Source organism: Mobula hypostoma, chromosome 25 (assembly GCF_963921235.1).
Source record: "Mobula hypostoma chromosome 25, sMobHyp1.1, whole genome shotgun sequence".
Classification (NCBI taxonomy): Eukaryota; Metazoa; Chordata; class Chondrichthyes; order Myliobatiformes; family Myliobatidae; genus Mobula; species Mobula hypostoma.
In genome coordinates this window covers 15,099,237-15,114,889 of record NC_086121.1, presented here as the reverse complement: position 1 = coordinate 15,114,889, position 15,653 = coordinate 15,099,237, and the positions used below count along the sequence as shown (strand labels likewise).

The window sequence follows — 15,653 nt, the reverse complement described above, 5'->3', positions numbered from 1 at the left end:
CCAGGGACAGGAGGCACAGACTTACCATCGAGACAGCAGGAGCGAGAAGGGCGAGCATTTTCAAGTTCCTAGGTTTCAACATCTCTGAAGATCTATCTTGGGTCCGACATATTGATGCAAATTTCAAAGAAGGCATGACAGCAGCTATAATTCATTAGGGAGTTGAGGAGAATTGGTACGTCACCAGAGACTCTCGTAAATTTCTACAGATGTACCATGGAGGGCATTCGAACTGGTTGAGCCACCACCTAGCACAGGATCAGAAAAAGCTGTAGAAAGTTGTAAGCTCTGCCAGCTCTATCGTGGGCACTAGCCTTCCCAGCAATGATGCCATCTTTAAAAGGCAATGCCTCAAAAAGGCAGCATCCATCGTTAAGGACCCCCATCGCCCAGGACATGCCCTCTTCTCACAGCTACCATCAGGGAGGAGGTGCAGGAGCCTGAAGACACACACTCAACAATTCCGGAACAGCTTCTTCCCCTTCACCACCAGATTTCTGAATGAACAATGAACCCATCAACACTACCTCAGTTTTTTTCTCTCTTTATGCATTACTTATTTAATTTTTCTTTTTTAATATATACTTCTTATTGTAATTTATAGTTTTTATTACTGTGTATTGTAATATGCCACGGCTGCAAAACAACAAATTTCATGACATATGCCAGTGATATTAAACCTGATTCTGATTCTGAGCTGGCCTGTCATGGGGTTGGAGGGCTGTCTGTGGGTGTGAGTGGGTGGAAAAGGGGCTTATTCTTCGGTTGTCCTTTTGTTTGTTGTTGTTGTTGCTTGTGTTGTCCTGCTGAACACTGCGGGCGTGATAAGATGGCGGGCGACACTTGTGGGCCGCCCTCAGCGCACCCTTGCATGTGTCGGTTGTTAACGCTCATGATGCTTTTTACTGTATGTTTTGATGCACATGTGATAAACATCTGAATCGGAACCGGAATCTTCTCTCAGGGAATGCCAGGAATCTGGAATTGTCTCCATAGGGAGTTCTAGAGGCTGGAGGAGAAAAGGCAGATTAACATGTCGGGAACTGGGGGACGTACAGATAGGTGAGGGAAGGGGCTGGAGAGCACTTTTATTGTTGGCACAGGGACATGCCCAAATGCTCATGTAATTCCCTAGTTTATAAAAAGGCTTCAAAGTAAATGGGGAATGCATCAGGGACCCGACTGGGTGCTCTCTCTCCCCCCCTCGTCCCAAAGGTGGATGAGAGTGTTGGCAGGTTATCTGGCCACAGTAGTTGGCATGGCTCAGGTGGGACAAATCCCCTTGTGTGTTAACGAGACACAGGAGACTGCAAAATACATTTATTAATGAAATACATATACAGTATGTCACCATATATAACCCTGGGATCAAATTTCTTGTGGGCGTACTCAGTAAATCCATAATAGAATAATAACCATTATAGAATCAATGAAAGACCCCACCAAATGGGTGTTCAACCAGACAACTGTGCAAATACAAAAATAAATAGATAATACATAAGTGAGTAATAATTATCAAGAACATGAGATAAGGAGTCCCTGAAAGAGAGCCTATACATTGTGGGAACAGTTCAGTGCTGGGACAAGTGAAGTTGAGTGAAGTTATGCCCTTTGGTTCTAGAGCCTAATGGCTGAGAGGTGATAACTGTTTCTGAACCTGGTGGTGTGAGTCCAGGGGCTCCTGTACTTTCTTCCCGATGGCAGCAATGAGAAGAGAGCATGAAGGTTTCTGAAAATGGATGCTGTTTTTCTGTGACAATGCTTTGTGTAGATGTGTTCAATGTGCTGCAGGTGCCAAAATCAAAGATAAAGGTTACCATTATTTGTCACGTGTACATCGAAACATCGAGACAAACAGTGAAATGCAGTTTCCCTCAACGAACATCACAGTCCGAGGTTGTGCTGGGCACAGCCCGCAAGTGCTGCCAGCTTCTGGCGCCAACACAACATCCCCAAAACTCACCAACCCTGACCTGTACGCCTTTAGAATGTGGGAGGAAACCAGAGCACTCGGAGGAAACCCACACAGTCACGGGGTGAATGTACAGACTCCTTACAGATGGGTATTGAACCCTAAACACTAGTAAAGCCATAAAGCATTGGGATATCCACAACATTATCATGCCACCTGTAAGCAATAAACAGCCTGCTGGAGGAACTCAGCGGGTCGAGCAGCATCTGTGGGGGGTGGAAGGGAAATGCTGACATTTTGGGCTGGATTTTGACCTGAGACATCAACAGCTTCTCCCCCCCCATAGATACTGTTTGATCTGCTGAGCTCCTCCAACAGATTGCTTTGTTGCTCCCTGTTCAGTGGCTCCATTTAATATCAGAGAACGTATACAGTATACAACCTGAAATTCTTACTCTTCACAGACATCCTCGAAACAGGAGGAAAAAACCCAAAGAATGAATGACAAAAAAAACCGGAAGGACCCGAAAGCCCCCTCCAATGCACAACTGGCTCAACCCTACCCCTTACTCCAGCACAAACCATCAGCATTTCCACCACTCACCATGCAAGCAACCAAAGAGAGACCATGGTCTACAGTCCATCAAAAACTAACTGCTCACTCCAACATTTTGACACCCGGCAGGCTCTCTCTTTTGCTAACAAGAGAGAGACAGATATCACTCCTTCCACATTGAGAGGGGAGACAGTCACAGTTTGTGTTGCAGTCATGGTCTGAAGCACTGCTTTTCACTTCAAGTTCCCTGACTTGAGAATCGGCAGCAAACTCTCACTTACCATCGAGAGAGAAGAACGATTGATCACCAAGTACAGAGGCCTCCGACAGCCACTCTTGTGGTCTTTGATGTTCCAGCTCCCACTATGCTTCGGTTCGTGACACCGGCGAGAATTCGTGCCTACAGGGCCACAGAAAGCTGCACCCCAAAGGCACTTGACTTCAGGCTGAACCTGAATGTATGGAAAATGCCGCCAACCGGTGAACTCCAGCAATGGGAACATGCCGCCATGCAGAATCACTGTACAAAGACCCAACAGGACCCCAGCCACCCTGAAAAGGAAAACAGAGACATTAGAAAAGTGTTCAATGCTCTCTCTAATATTTTTTACAGCTGCACACACCAACCATTGCACTAAGCAGGAATTTTTTTACAAGGCCTGAAAACTGCATGGCACTTTCATAAAGCATTATATAATAAAAGAAAGTTCTAGCTGCGTGGCAACAAAGGCTATGTGCGCGGGAGCATTTCAGTGACTGCGCGGCCGCACGCTCTCAGAGATTAGAGGATACAGTGGTTGTGTTAGCCTGAAGGAGTTCAGGCTCATGGCCTGGGAGCGGTTTAGCCCACAGCTACTTTCTGAGTGTCTGATCAGCAAGTTGCTGCTTATCTGAGCAAATTAGCCAGTGTGACTCTTAAGCTCCAGCGACAACTTGACCTCTACAGCATCTTGCACAGGAGAAATACCACCCAAAATTTAACGTGGGTTCAGATGACCCAAAGCTGGCTCAGAGAGAAGGGTTGGAGAGAATGTTTCAAAGTAAAAGTGAGAAGTAGGGAGGTCTAGGGGGAGAAAATGGCCTTTCCAAACAGAGGTACATCTCTGACAGAGGAGTGATTGATCTTACAGCTGACCAAGGGGCCAGGGTTGGAGGAATGCAGATATCTCAGGAGTTTAGGACTCACAGGGGTCACAGCTCAAAGTCAAATTAGATTTATTATCAAAGTATGCATATCCCCATATACCCTCTTGAGATCGAATTTCTTGCAGGTATTTGGGGAAAAATAACGAAATAGAAGACTACAATACAGGACGAGGCCCTTTGACTATCTCACCTTTGCAATACAATAGACCTTATGAAAAACTACGTAAATAAAGACTGACAAACAACCAATGTGCAAGAGGACAAAATATGCAAAAACATAACCAAACATGCTTTATACTTTATTGTCGCCAAACAATTGATACTAGAGTGTACAATCATCACAGTGATATTTGATTCTGCGCTTCGCGCTCCCTGGAGTACAAATTGATGGTAAATATTAAAAATTTAAATTATAAATCATAAATAGAAAATGGAAAGTAAGGTAGTGCAAAAAAAAAACCGAGAGGCACGTCCGGATATTTGGAGGGTATGGCCCAGATCCAGGTCAGAACATGGGTTGTGGAGTTCTTGAAAGAGGGTCTGTAGGTTGTGGAATCAGTTCAGAGTTGAGATGGGTGCAGTTGTCCACCCCAGTTCAGGAGCCTGATAGTTGTGGAGTAATAACAGGAAGGGGGAATGCTGTGGAAGGATTTGAAAACAAGGTGGGGGGGAGGGTTGAATCAGCCAGACAGAGAAGGGTAACGTTATGCAGATGGAGATGGGCGATCTTGTAGTGGCAGCCCCAAGTACAGGATCAAGTCTAAAACGAGCATGCAGACAGTCAGATTCAGACTCTCCTTAACAGCTGCATCCACACTTCAAAAAAAAGGCAGCTAATTGTTTGTTGAGCTCCTGTCTGCCCCAAGCTAAGATAAGGCCTTCCAGAATCTTAGGCCTTCCTCTTCTGAATTCAGGAGAGACAAGGGGTGAAACTGTCTGCTTGCTCTGAGGCCTCCGAGCCTCTGCCCATCGAAGACGGGATAATAAGGAATGTCAAGTACTCTGCCAGGTAATTATGCCACCGAGTTAATGTACCATTAATGAGTGGAGTATCATAAGCAAACCTCGTTTTTGTGGTGAGTAAGTTATTCAGTTAATGGAAATGGACTGTAGCGTGAAAACAAAACGAAGCAATATCAGAGGTGTTGATACCTTGTGCTGCAGGCAATCGTTAGTTGTCAGCAATATTCTCTCTTTAACATCGTCAGTGAACCCACAGAGCAATCATCTTTCTGATCCTCGTGGAGTAGTCGCATATAATTTGCACATTAATAGAACTGCATCCCTCTGATTAATATAAAACATATCAATCACTGCTGCCGAGGGAGCGGGCCTGACGCGTGAATATTCAATCTCCGCCGACACTCTGGGGAACCTCTCTGTCTGCGGAACAGCTTGCGGGTCACCGAGCAATGAACCGCAGCTCCCACCGCTCGCTATCACCGTCAAGCTGCGCGCAGCGCCCGGGAGTGGGACAGACAGGGCGACTTGCTGACCCGAGGGTAGGGTCAGAATCTTTAGCCCTGTTTAGACTAGAGCTGTGAACCTGCGTGCGCGACGGCCACTCGTGTGTGTGAGAGAGACGATGGCGCTGCTCACCCCCAGCCTCAGCTCACGATGTATTTATCTTGCTCCCCTGGAGGTGACGACGCTGGCGGGCACTTGGATCATCGGACACCACCTGCACTCCACGTCGCCCGCCCAGACACCCACCCTGCCTTCGCGACTGGAGGACCTTTGAATCAGCCAACTATTTGACCGTGTGCGGCCACAGCCTGTAATATTGCCGCTCAGATCCCTGGTCCCACATTTATCAGTTGTAATATCACTGACATATCATATCCACCGTGGATAACTTCACTCACCTCAACTCCACAACCTATAGACTCACTTTCAAGGACTCTACAACTCATGTTCTCAGTATTAATTCTCTATAATTTGCACAATGTGCCCTCTTTTGCACATTGGATGTTTGTCAATCTGTGTTATATACAGATTTTCATAAATTCAATTGTATTTCTGTTTTCCCCTGTAAATGCCTGCAAGAAAATGAATCTGAAGGTAGTAAATGATGACATATATGTGTAGGCACGTGGCCAAGTGGTTAAGGCATTGGACTAGCTACCTGAAGGTCATGAGTTCAAGCCCCAGCTGAGGGGATGTGTTGTGTCCTTGAGCAAGGCATTTAATCTCACATTGCTCTGCAATGACACCGGTGCCAAGCTGTATGGGTCCTAATGCCCTTCCCTTGGACAACATTGGTGTCGTGGAGAGGGGAGACTTGCAGCATGGGCAACTGCTGGTCTTCCATACTACCTTGCCCAGGCCTGCACCCTGGAGAGTGAAGACTTTCCAGGCGCAGATCCATGGTCTCACAAGACATACGGATGCCTTTTTATGTTTGATAGTAAGTTTATTTAGAGTTCAAAGTTCTAAGTACATTTGAACTTTGACTGGGCGGCAGGATAGCGTAGTGGTTCGCACAGCGCTTTACAGTGCAGACGACCCAGGTTCAGCTCCCAGTGCGTACTTCCTTCCCGTGACTGTGTGGGTTTCCTCCGGGTGCTCTGGTTTCTTCCCACCATCCAAAGACATACTGGTTGGCGGGTTAGTTGGTCATTGTAAGCTGTCCAGTGGTTAGCCTAGGATTAGATCGAACAGCCCAGATCAAAGGGCCAGAAGGCCTCTTCCATGTTGTATCTCAATAACTAACTAACTAAATAAATAGTTTACAACCCTGAAATTCGTCTTCCCCACAGACAGCCAGGAAACAAAGCAGAACTCGTTCAAAGAAAAACATCAAACCCCCCCCTCCCCCTCCGCGAGCAAATAAAATTGCTCAAATGACAACAAAATAACTGATCGAAAAATACACGGAATATAAACCGTAAAAGGCATTCTTCAGAACAGTTCCGTTCAGTTGCCATATTTGTTGATCAGTGGCAGCCTTTAAAAATTACAATAAGTTACAATAAAGGAGTGAAGAAGAGAAGTAGTGAGACAGTGTTCAGGGATTCATGAACCTTTGTGTAGTTCTGCCAGAGTTGTAATGAAACCAGTCCTGGGAAGCGGAGACAGATTGATCCAGTGCAGGAAAATGACGTTGGAGCCTGTGTTTTGACAGCCACTCCCCTCTGACCTGAAATACAGAGGTGTTACATGTAGAAGTATAGCGTTGCGGAATGTGGGAGGAATTAGGAACTCAGAATTGTCTGGCAGACTGCCCAGCGGGCTGGCAACATTGTGGGGCTCTAGGAGATAATACAGTAGAAATGTTAAATACAATGTTTTAAAAGCTAACGTCCATCAGGAAATTCACCTCATGTTGACACGTAAGTTCAGCCTAAATTTCCAGCTATTCTCAGTAGACAGGAAAAAAATTATCTCTGTCCTTGATTGGTTTGACAATGCAATGACCTCCAGCAGATTCTCTGAAACAGAGTGGAGTTTGAGCACTGGCTGTGTGAATGGCAACTCCATAATAGATGCTCACATAAACCACTAAAACATCAGATAATAATATAAAAAGAATAACCTCTGTAGGTATAACATCTATCACAAACAACCTCAGGACATCCTAAAGCTCTTTATAGCCAGTGAACAGCAGCCTGTGTCAGAATGTGGAACAAATAAGAGCCAAGGGCAGCCTGGTAGCGTAGTGGTTAGCACAGTGCTTTACAGTGCAGGCAACCAGGGTTCAATTCCTGCTGCTGCCTGTAAGAAGTGTTTATGTTCTCCCCATGACATGGTTTCCTCCCACTGTCCAAAGACGTACTGATTAGCAGGTTAATTGGTCATTGGAAATTGTCCCACGATTAGGCTAGAGTTAAATCAGGGGCTGCATCTCAATTAATTAATTAAGTAAATAAGTGACATATATCGTTAGTGGAAGATCCCACAAGAAGCTGCATGATGAAATCTAGTTTCTGGTAATGTGGGTTAAGGGTTAAATCTCATTTTGCAGATGGATGGTAACCCCTCGACATTTCTGGAAAAAAAATGGCACAGGCTCTTTCACACAGGTGACCGAGTAAACAGGGCTTCAATACGTGAGGCCTTGTTTCACCTATCACCTATCACCTACACAGGAGATTCTGCAGATGCTGGAAACCCAGAGTAACAGACGCAAAATGCTGGAGGAACTCAGCAGGTCAGGCAGCATCTATGGAGAGGTGACGTTTCAGACCTCTTTATGCCTTTCTCTAGATGCTGCCTGACCTGCTGAATTCCTCCAGCATTTTGTGTGTATCACCGACCACCCGCCTACTTGGACTTCTCTCCCACCTCATTCCTGGCTTCTAACCCGTTCCTTTCCAGCCCTGGCTGAAGGGTGTCAGCCCCGAAATGTCGGCTGTGTATTTCCCTCCACAGAGGCTGTTTGACCAGCTGAGTTCCTCCAGCATTTTGTGTGAGCGTGCTGCTCTGTGCCTCGATCTGTGATGTCTCGCCCAAAGAGCAGAACCTATGGCAGCCCTGTGCAGAATACTGAGTGTGGGAGTTTCGGTTTGACGTTGATGTATCGTCCACTGTTCTCTTTAAAATGTGAAATTCCTTCACCCAGCAGTTTCAGGAGTGAAGAGAGGACTTGGTGTTATGGTCAGTTCAAGAGGGTTTGGACAGGCTGGTGGAATAGGTGGAGAGAGGGAACTGAAATTTAATGCTGAACACTGTAGTGTTACAAACGGTGGGGGGGGGGGGTCGGAAGCATAAACAAGAGATTCTGCTGATGCTGGAAATCCAGAGCACCCAAATGACGGAGGAACTCAACGGGTTAGTCAGTGTCAATGGAGGGAAACTTTTTTAAAAAGTCAACTTTTCAGGCCCAGATCTTTCATCGGGACTGGAAAGGAGGTGATCGGAAACCAGAATGTGAGGGGAGGGGGGAGGAGTACGAGCTGGCAGGTGATAGGTGAAACCAGGTGAGGGGAGATGAAGTGAGAAGCCGGGAGGTGATTGGTAGAAGAAGTAAAAGGCTGAAGAAGAGAGAATCTGATAGGAGAGGAGAGTGGACCGTGGGTGAAATGGAGGGAGGAGGGGGTCCCGGAGGGAGGTGAGGGACAGGTGAGGAGAAGAGAAGGGATGAGAGGGGAGCCTCATAGGGAACTGGAAAAGGGAGAAGCACAAGTCTCTCTAAGAGAGGGACAACAGTAGAGAGATAGGGGAATAAATGTGTATAAGGTTGCTGAAGGATTCCAGGGCAGCTTGAAAAGGTGAAAAATATTGGGATTCATAAGGCCAGTGATGTTGTGGGGATGGAACTGGACTCTCTGACGGTGGTGTCTGAAAAGAGGATGCTGTCCAAGTTGCATGCCATCTTGGACAATGTCTCCCATCCACTACATAATGTACTGGTTGGGCACAGGAGTACATTCCGCCAGAGACTCATTCCACCGAGATGCAGTACAGAGCATCATAGGAAGTCATTCCTGCCTGTGACCATCAAACTTTGCAACTCCTCCCTTGGAGGGTCAGACACCCTGAGCCAATAGGCTGGTCCTGGACTTATTTCCTGGCATAATTTACATATTACTATTTAATTATTTATAGTTTTATTACTATTTAATTATCTATGGTGCAACTGTAACGAAAACCAATTTCCCCCGGGATCAATAAAGTATGACTATGACTATGACTATGGATGTACTTAGCTTTATAAAACGAGATGCCGAGAGCAAGAACAAAAATGTTGTGATATAAGCTTGCTTTGGCCAACAACTGGACCACTGTGTCTGGTCCTGGGTACCTCGTCACAGGCTTTGAGCGGTAGAGGGTAGAACTTGTCACTGGGAGAGCAGAGGGAACAGGCTCAGTATGATGTTCTAAAGGATGCTGGGTATGTGCTCAAAGGGGGAGATCTAGTAGGGCTTTGGGGAGAAAGTAGGGTTGTGAGACAACATCCTTCCCTTGGACAATATCGGTGGCGTGGAGAGGGGAGACTTGCAGCATGGGCAACTGCTGGTCTTCTATACAACCTTGCCCAGGCCTGCGCCCCGGAAACCTTCCAAGGCGCAAATCCATGAGACTAACGGTTGCCTATATATATAGGATTGTGAGACCAGCTGGATTGCTCATAGAAGGATCCAGCACCAGCTCAACGGGCCAAATGGCCTCATTCTGTATTATAACTCATTGGTGGTCCTGATGATTATACCATATAGTACAGCATTGAAAACAGGTCCTTTGGCCCAATGTGTTCATGCTAAACAAGTTGTCTACCTCAGCATTGAAAAACACCTATTTTTTTGTCAAAGTTAATTTTATTATCAGAGTACATACATGTCTCCACGTACAACTGTGAGATTCATTTTCCTGTGGGCATACTCAGCAAATCTACAGAAGAGTAACTGTAACAGGATCAATGAAAGATCAACCGAAGTGCAGATGGCAACAAACTGTGCAACTGCAAATATATTTATGAAATGTACATCAAATCTACAGTTAAATGTGACATTTGCATCAACAGGCAACACATTTCAAGGACCGTGTTGGGTGTGATCTGCACGTGCCGCCCTGCTTCTGGCACCACCATAGCATGCCCGTAACTTACTGACCCATGCGTCTTTTGGGACTGTGGGAGAAAACCAGGGCACCCAAAGGAAGCCCACACAGTCACAGGGAGAACATACCAACCCCTTACGGGCAGAGACTTGTAAACTTAGTCAGCTCCATCATGGGAACTAGCCTCCGTTGTATCCAGGACATCTTCAAGGCGCAATGCCTCTAAAAGGTGGCGCCCATTATCCAGGTCATGCCTCGTTCTCATTGCTATCATCAGGAAGGAGGCACAGGAGCCTGAATGCACACACTCAGCAATTCAGGAACAGCTTCTTCCCTTCTGACATCTGATTTCTGAATGGACATTGAACTCATGAACGCTACCTCACTATTTTATTTTCACAGTAAATATATATATATATGCAGTTAATATATATATTTACAATGATTCACACCTTTATCTATTATTATGTATTACATTGTACCACTGCCGCAAAGACAACGAAAATCACAACATATGCCAGTGAAATTAAACCTGATTCTGATGGGGGCAGGAATCGCTGGAGCTGTGAGACGTTACACGAGCTGCTACAATACTGCACTGACCACACTTGGGCCACACCTAGACCTTTCCTATCCTATCCACGTACCTGACCAAAGATCTTTTAATTTTTGTAATTTTACCTGCTTCTACCACTCCCTCTGGCAACTCGTTCTATATACGCTCCAGCCTCCAGTCTGAAAATTTTGCCCCTTGGGTTCCTTCTTAAATCTCCCCCTCTCCCCCCAAACTTTAAACGTATGCCCTCTAATGGCAGAGGGGCTGAGGGAAGAGCAGACAAGGTATGAACAGAGTACAAAGATAGATAATCAGTCATGATTGTAATAATAATAATAGGCATCTGTTAGTCTCATGAGACCATGGATTTGCGCCTTGGAAGGTCTCCAGGGTGCAGGCCTGGGCAAGGTTGTATGGAAGACCGGCAGTTGCCCATGCTGCAAGTCTTCCCTCTCCACGACACCGATGTTGTCCAAGGGAAGGGCACTAGAACCCATACAGCGTGGCACGTTTGTCATCGCAGAGCAATGTGTGGTTAAGTGCCTTGCTCAAGGACACAACACGCTGCCTCGGCCAAGGCTCAAACTAGCGACCTTCAGATCACTAGACCGATGCCTTAATGACTTGGCCAAGCACCAACATGATTGTACTGAACGGTGAACGGCCTAATTACAGTGTCTCTGTGTTTCTCACTAATTCTGCACCAACTACAGGAGTTTTGGAACTGGGTTCTTCTCCTCCACCATCAGATTTCTGTACAGTAATATATAGTTATAACATAGTAATATTTTAATGTCAAAGAAGAGAAAATCTGCAGATGCTGGAAATCTGAGCAACACACACAAAATGCTGGAGGAACTCAGCAGGCCAGGCAGCATCTATGGAAAAGAGTACAGTCGACGTTTCGGGCTGAGACCCTTCAGCAGGACTGGAGAAAAAAAAGCTGAGGAGTGGATTTAAAAGGTGGGGGGAGGGGAGGGGAGGAAGAAACACAAGGTGATGAATAAAACCGGGAGGAGGAGGGATGAAGTAAAGAGCCGGGAAGTTGATTGGTGAAAGAGATACAGGGCCGGAGAAGGGGGAAATCTGATAGTAGGGGACAGAAGGCCATGGAAGAAAGAAAAGGGGGGAGGAGCACCAGAGGGAGGCGATGGGCAGGCAAGGAGATAAGGTGAGAGAGGGAAAGGGGGATGGGAAATGGTGAATGGGGGGGGGCATTACCAAAAGTTTGAAAAATCAATGTTCAAGGTTGGAGGCTACCCAAACGGAACATAAGGTGCTGTTCCTCCAACCTGAGTGTGACCTCATCATGACAGTGGAGGAGGCCATGGATGGGCATATTGGGATGGGAATGGGAAGTGGGATTAAAATGGGTGACCTACTGCTGCCTCAGAAAATAAAACATCCTATGACTGTGATGGTAAACCTGGTTCTGATTCTGAGATAAACAAATACAGCCAATCTAAAGGGGGTTCAGCAAATTGGGAAGAGCTGTTGTTTCAGTGATGTACAATAGGGTAGGTGTGTTTTGTGGTTTAGTACGTGGTCAAACAGCAAGCCAGCGCCTACTGACCGCGGGAACAACTGAGGAACGGCTACTTGGACGCGTATGTCTGCCACGGGTCAGTCGCTATGGGAGAGGAGCAGGGACAGTTAGGGCGGATATAAGTGAAAACAATCATGTGGCTGCATGTGTATTGATAGGACGTGTGTGTCGTAGTTCACATCCACCTTGACACTTTGGTGGCAAGCTGCCTTTTCAGACTTCAGCAGCCAGAAAAGTGAAGGTGATTGCACAGTGCCTCAAAGTTTGAAGTAAATTTGCCACCGGAGCATGCACCTGTTACCATCCAGATTCATTTCCCTGAAGGCATTTACAGGAAAAAATTTTAAAATACAGTCGAATTTATAAAAAAAAACACTATACATAAACAAAGACTAACAAGCACCCAAAGTGACAAACTGTACAAATAAAAATAATACTGAGAACACGAGTCCTTAAAAGTGAGTCCGCAGGTCGTAGAATCAGTTTGGAGTTGTGGTGAGTGAGGTTATCAAACGCCGGCTCGGGAGCCTGAAGCTGGTGAACCTCATGTACAATGGTAGTCGTGAGGAGAGGGCATGGCCTGGGGGTGGGGGTCTTTGATGATGGATGATGCTTCCTCGTGGAAGCATTCCCTGCCAATGTACTCAATGTGGGGAGGACTTGGCCTGTGATGGTTTGGGCTGTACCTCCCACTCTCTGTAGCCTTTTCCATTCCTGGGCTTTTGTGTTTCTGTACCAGACCAAGTACTTTCTGGAGGGTGTCCCGGGATTTAGACCCAGTACGATGAACAAAGAACAGTGGACTTCTAAGTGAAAACATTGAGTGTCTTGGAAAGGAGCTGCTGGTTGCCATTCCCATTTGCCCATTGCCTTTTCCTTTTTGACGCTACAGGCTGTAGGTATGGAGTGTGCTGTCGGAGAAGACCAGACGTGTGACTGCACAGGATCTAAGTGAAGACTTCCTTTTTTAAAACAAAGGGAGCAGGGTTGTATTTCTAAATTTCCATTTTCTCAGTGAGTTACCAAAATCCAGTTGTGGGCAGCTTATATGACGCACAACGAGGTCGGAGTTGCGTGCTCGCGTAGGAGCTGGCGCAAGGCTATAGCAGAGCCGGACACCAGGATCCAAATACTATCGTTGACTGTAAAGAGTTTGTATGCTCTTCCTGTGACGGCCTGGGTTTCCTCCGGGTGATCCGGTTTCCTCCCACAGTCTAAAGACGTACGGGTTTGTAGGTTAATTAGTCGCATCGGTGTAATTGGGCGGCAGGGGCTTGTTGGGCCAGAAGGTCCTGTTACCCTGCTGTGGCTCTGGAAACGAAGGTGAATGGTGCTAGTGAATTTTACTGCGAGGTCAAACCGCCTCCTTCCACTGGGGAATTGTGTTGGCACTCCGGTTGTAAAATCCGTGATTTGTGGTTAGTAAAGCTGAAGTGTTAAGTGTGAGCGGATGTGGGAGTAAAGCCCTGACCCTGGGGGCAGTGTGGTGGAAACCTCCGGGAGCCGCTTCGGATGGTGCAGAAGTTAGTTTGATCAGTTGGGCAGCTGACACCGGCACAGGGGTCGGGAGGGCTGGAAATGTTGAAGTGGTTAGAGAGAGAGGAAGTGGGAGAGATTAAATAGCTCAAGGGGATACAAAATGCTGGGGCAGAGTTTCTGGGCTGAGCGGCTGTCCTTGCAGTGACCCAATGTACTTTCTGAACACCACTAGTGGCGGAAGAGGCTGCTGAAGTCAGGGAGGCGTGACGGGTTCCAATCAGCCCTCCAAGATTAGAAACTCCAGTGGGCTAGCACTGAGACTTTTGGTTCTTAGCCATCGTGCTGAGGAGAACAGCCAAAGGTAAAGGTGATACAGATTACGCAACACACACACACAAAATGCTGGAGGAACTCAGCAGACCCGGCAGCATCTATGGAAAAGAGTGCAGTCGACATTTCAGGCTGAGACTCTTCATCAGAACTGATAAAGATTAGCTTTGACTGCCACACGTGCATCAAAACATACAGCAGAATGCATCATTTGCGTCAAACCAAATTAGTGAGGTTTGCATTGGGCTGCCCACAAGTGCTGCCACACTTCCAATGCCAACAACTCACTAACCCTAACCATACGCCTTTGGAATGTGGGAGGAAACCAGAGCACCTGGAGGAAACCCACACAGTCACGGGTAAATCGTACAAACTCCCTGCAGACAGCAGCGGGAATCAAACCTCAACTGGTGATTGCTGGCGCTGTAAAGTGATTGAGCTAACTGCTACGCTCCCGTGCCTCCCACGTGTGCCCGTACCGAGAGGCGGGAATCACAGGGAACCCGCGTACAACCCTCCTGTACGTGCAACAAGCAAAATTGCACGCCCTCCACACATGCGTTCTCAAAAATCAACTTTCTTTTCCCAGCACCAATCTGTCTTTTTTTGAAATTATGCAAACAATGTATGTGGTATTGAATTTAGTGCAAATATTAACCAAGGCGTTCGCCTTTGTTCTGTCAGTCTCAGGTCCAAATTCAAAACTCAAGCAACCTACCCAGGAGAGGGGGATGCTCCATTTGTTGGAGGTACCATCTTTCAGATAGAATCCTGTCGCCGCCTGTAAGGAGTTTGTACGTTCTCCCCTGACCATGTGGGTTTCCTCCGGGTGCTCTGGTTTCCTCCCACAGTCCAAAGACATACCGGTAGGTAGGTTAATTGGTCATTGTAAATTGTCCCGGGGTTAGGCTAGGGTTAAATCAGGGGCTTGCTGGGTGGGACAGCTCGAAGGGATGGAAGGACTATTCTGTGCTTGTTCTCAATAAATAAATAAATAAATATTAGACCAACATTAGGTGAACGTGTAAGATCCCCTGGCCACTGTTGGCTCCCCGTCAGTATTCTGGCCAGTATTTATCCTTCGCCAGAATTCCCGCAAGCAGATTACCTGCTTGTAATTCCATTGTGATTTATGGAGCTTGCTGGGGTGTATTAGCTGCAATGGTTTATACATTATATGGGTGACCACAGCCTAAACGTACCACAGCAGCTATAGCGTGCTCTGGGATATCATGTGGCCAGTTACGGTGCTCTCAGAAGAAATTGTTTCTTTAGTCACAGGACAGATGGCAAAGCCAAGAAGCTTGGTTTACTCATCTTTTGAACCATATTTCTCTGCTGACATGATGGACTTGTTAAACTTGACCAAGTCTCCCAGTTGCAGCCTCCCCAATCCTTGCCTCTCCCACCCCTGTTTTGACCCTTGCTATCCTGCTCTGTGCTACAGTAATCACGTGGAAGCTGCAGTGTCTCATTAACCTTTAGCTCCAACAAAGCTGCAACAAACACTGAGCATTAAGCCTCTTATCCAACCCTAGAGGGTTTCTACCTATTTCTGTAGACATTAATTAAGGATTGGTTTCATTAAACAGCTTCTCTTCACAGTGGCATTGATAGTCAACTGAAGGGA

At 46.6% G+C, this 15,653-nt stretch overlaps 1 long non-coding RNA gene across 1 annotated transcript in view; it reads right to left on the bottom strand.

Moving 5' to 3' along the window:
* LOC134337936 (uncharacterized) overlaps window positions 1-5,075 on the bottom strand; it is a 41,111-nt gene extending 36,036 nt beyond the window's left edge. The window contains exons 1-2 of the long non-coding RNA XR_010016112.1: window positions 4,767-5,075; window positions 2,750-3,020 (exon numbers count right to left, since the gene is read on the bottom strand). This is a non-coding gene — a long non-coding RNA (uncharacterized LOC134337936). The remainder of the gene's footprint in view (window positions 1-2,749; window positions 3,021-4,766) is intronic.
* Window positions 5,076-15,653: the final 10,578 nt, after the last annotated feature.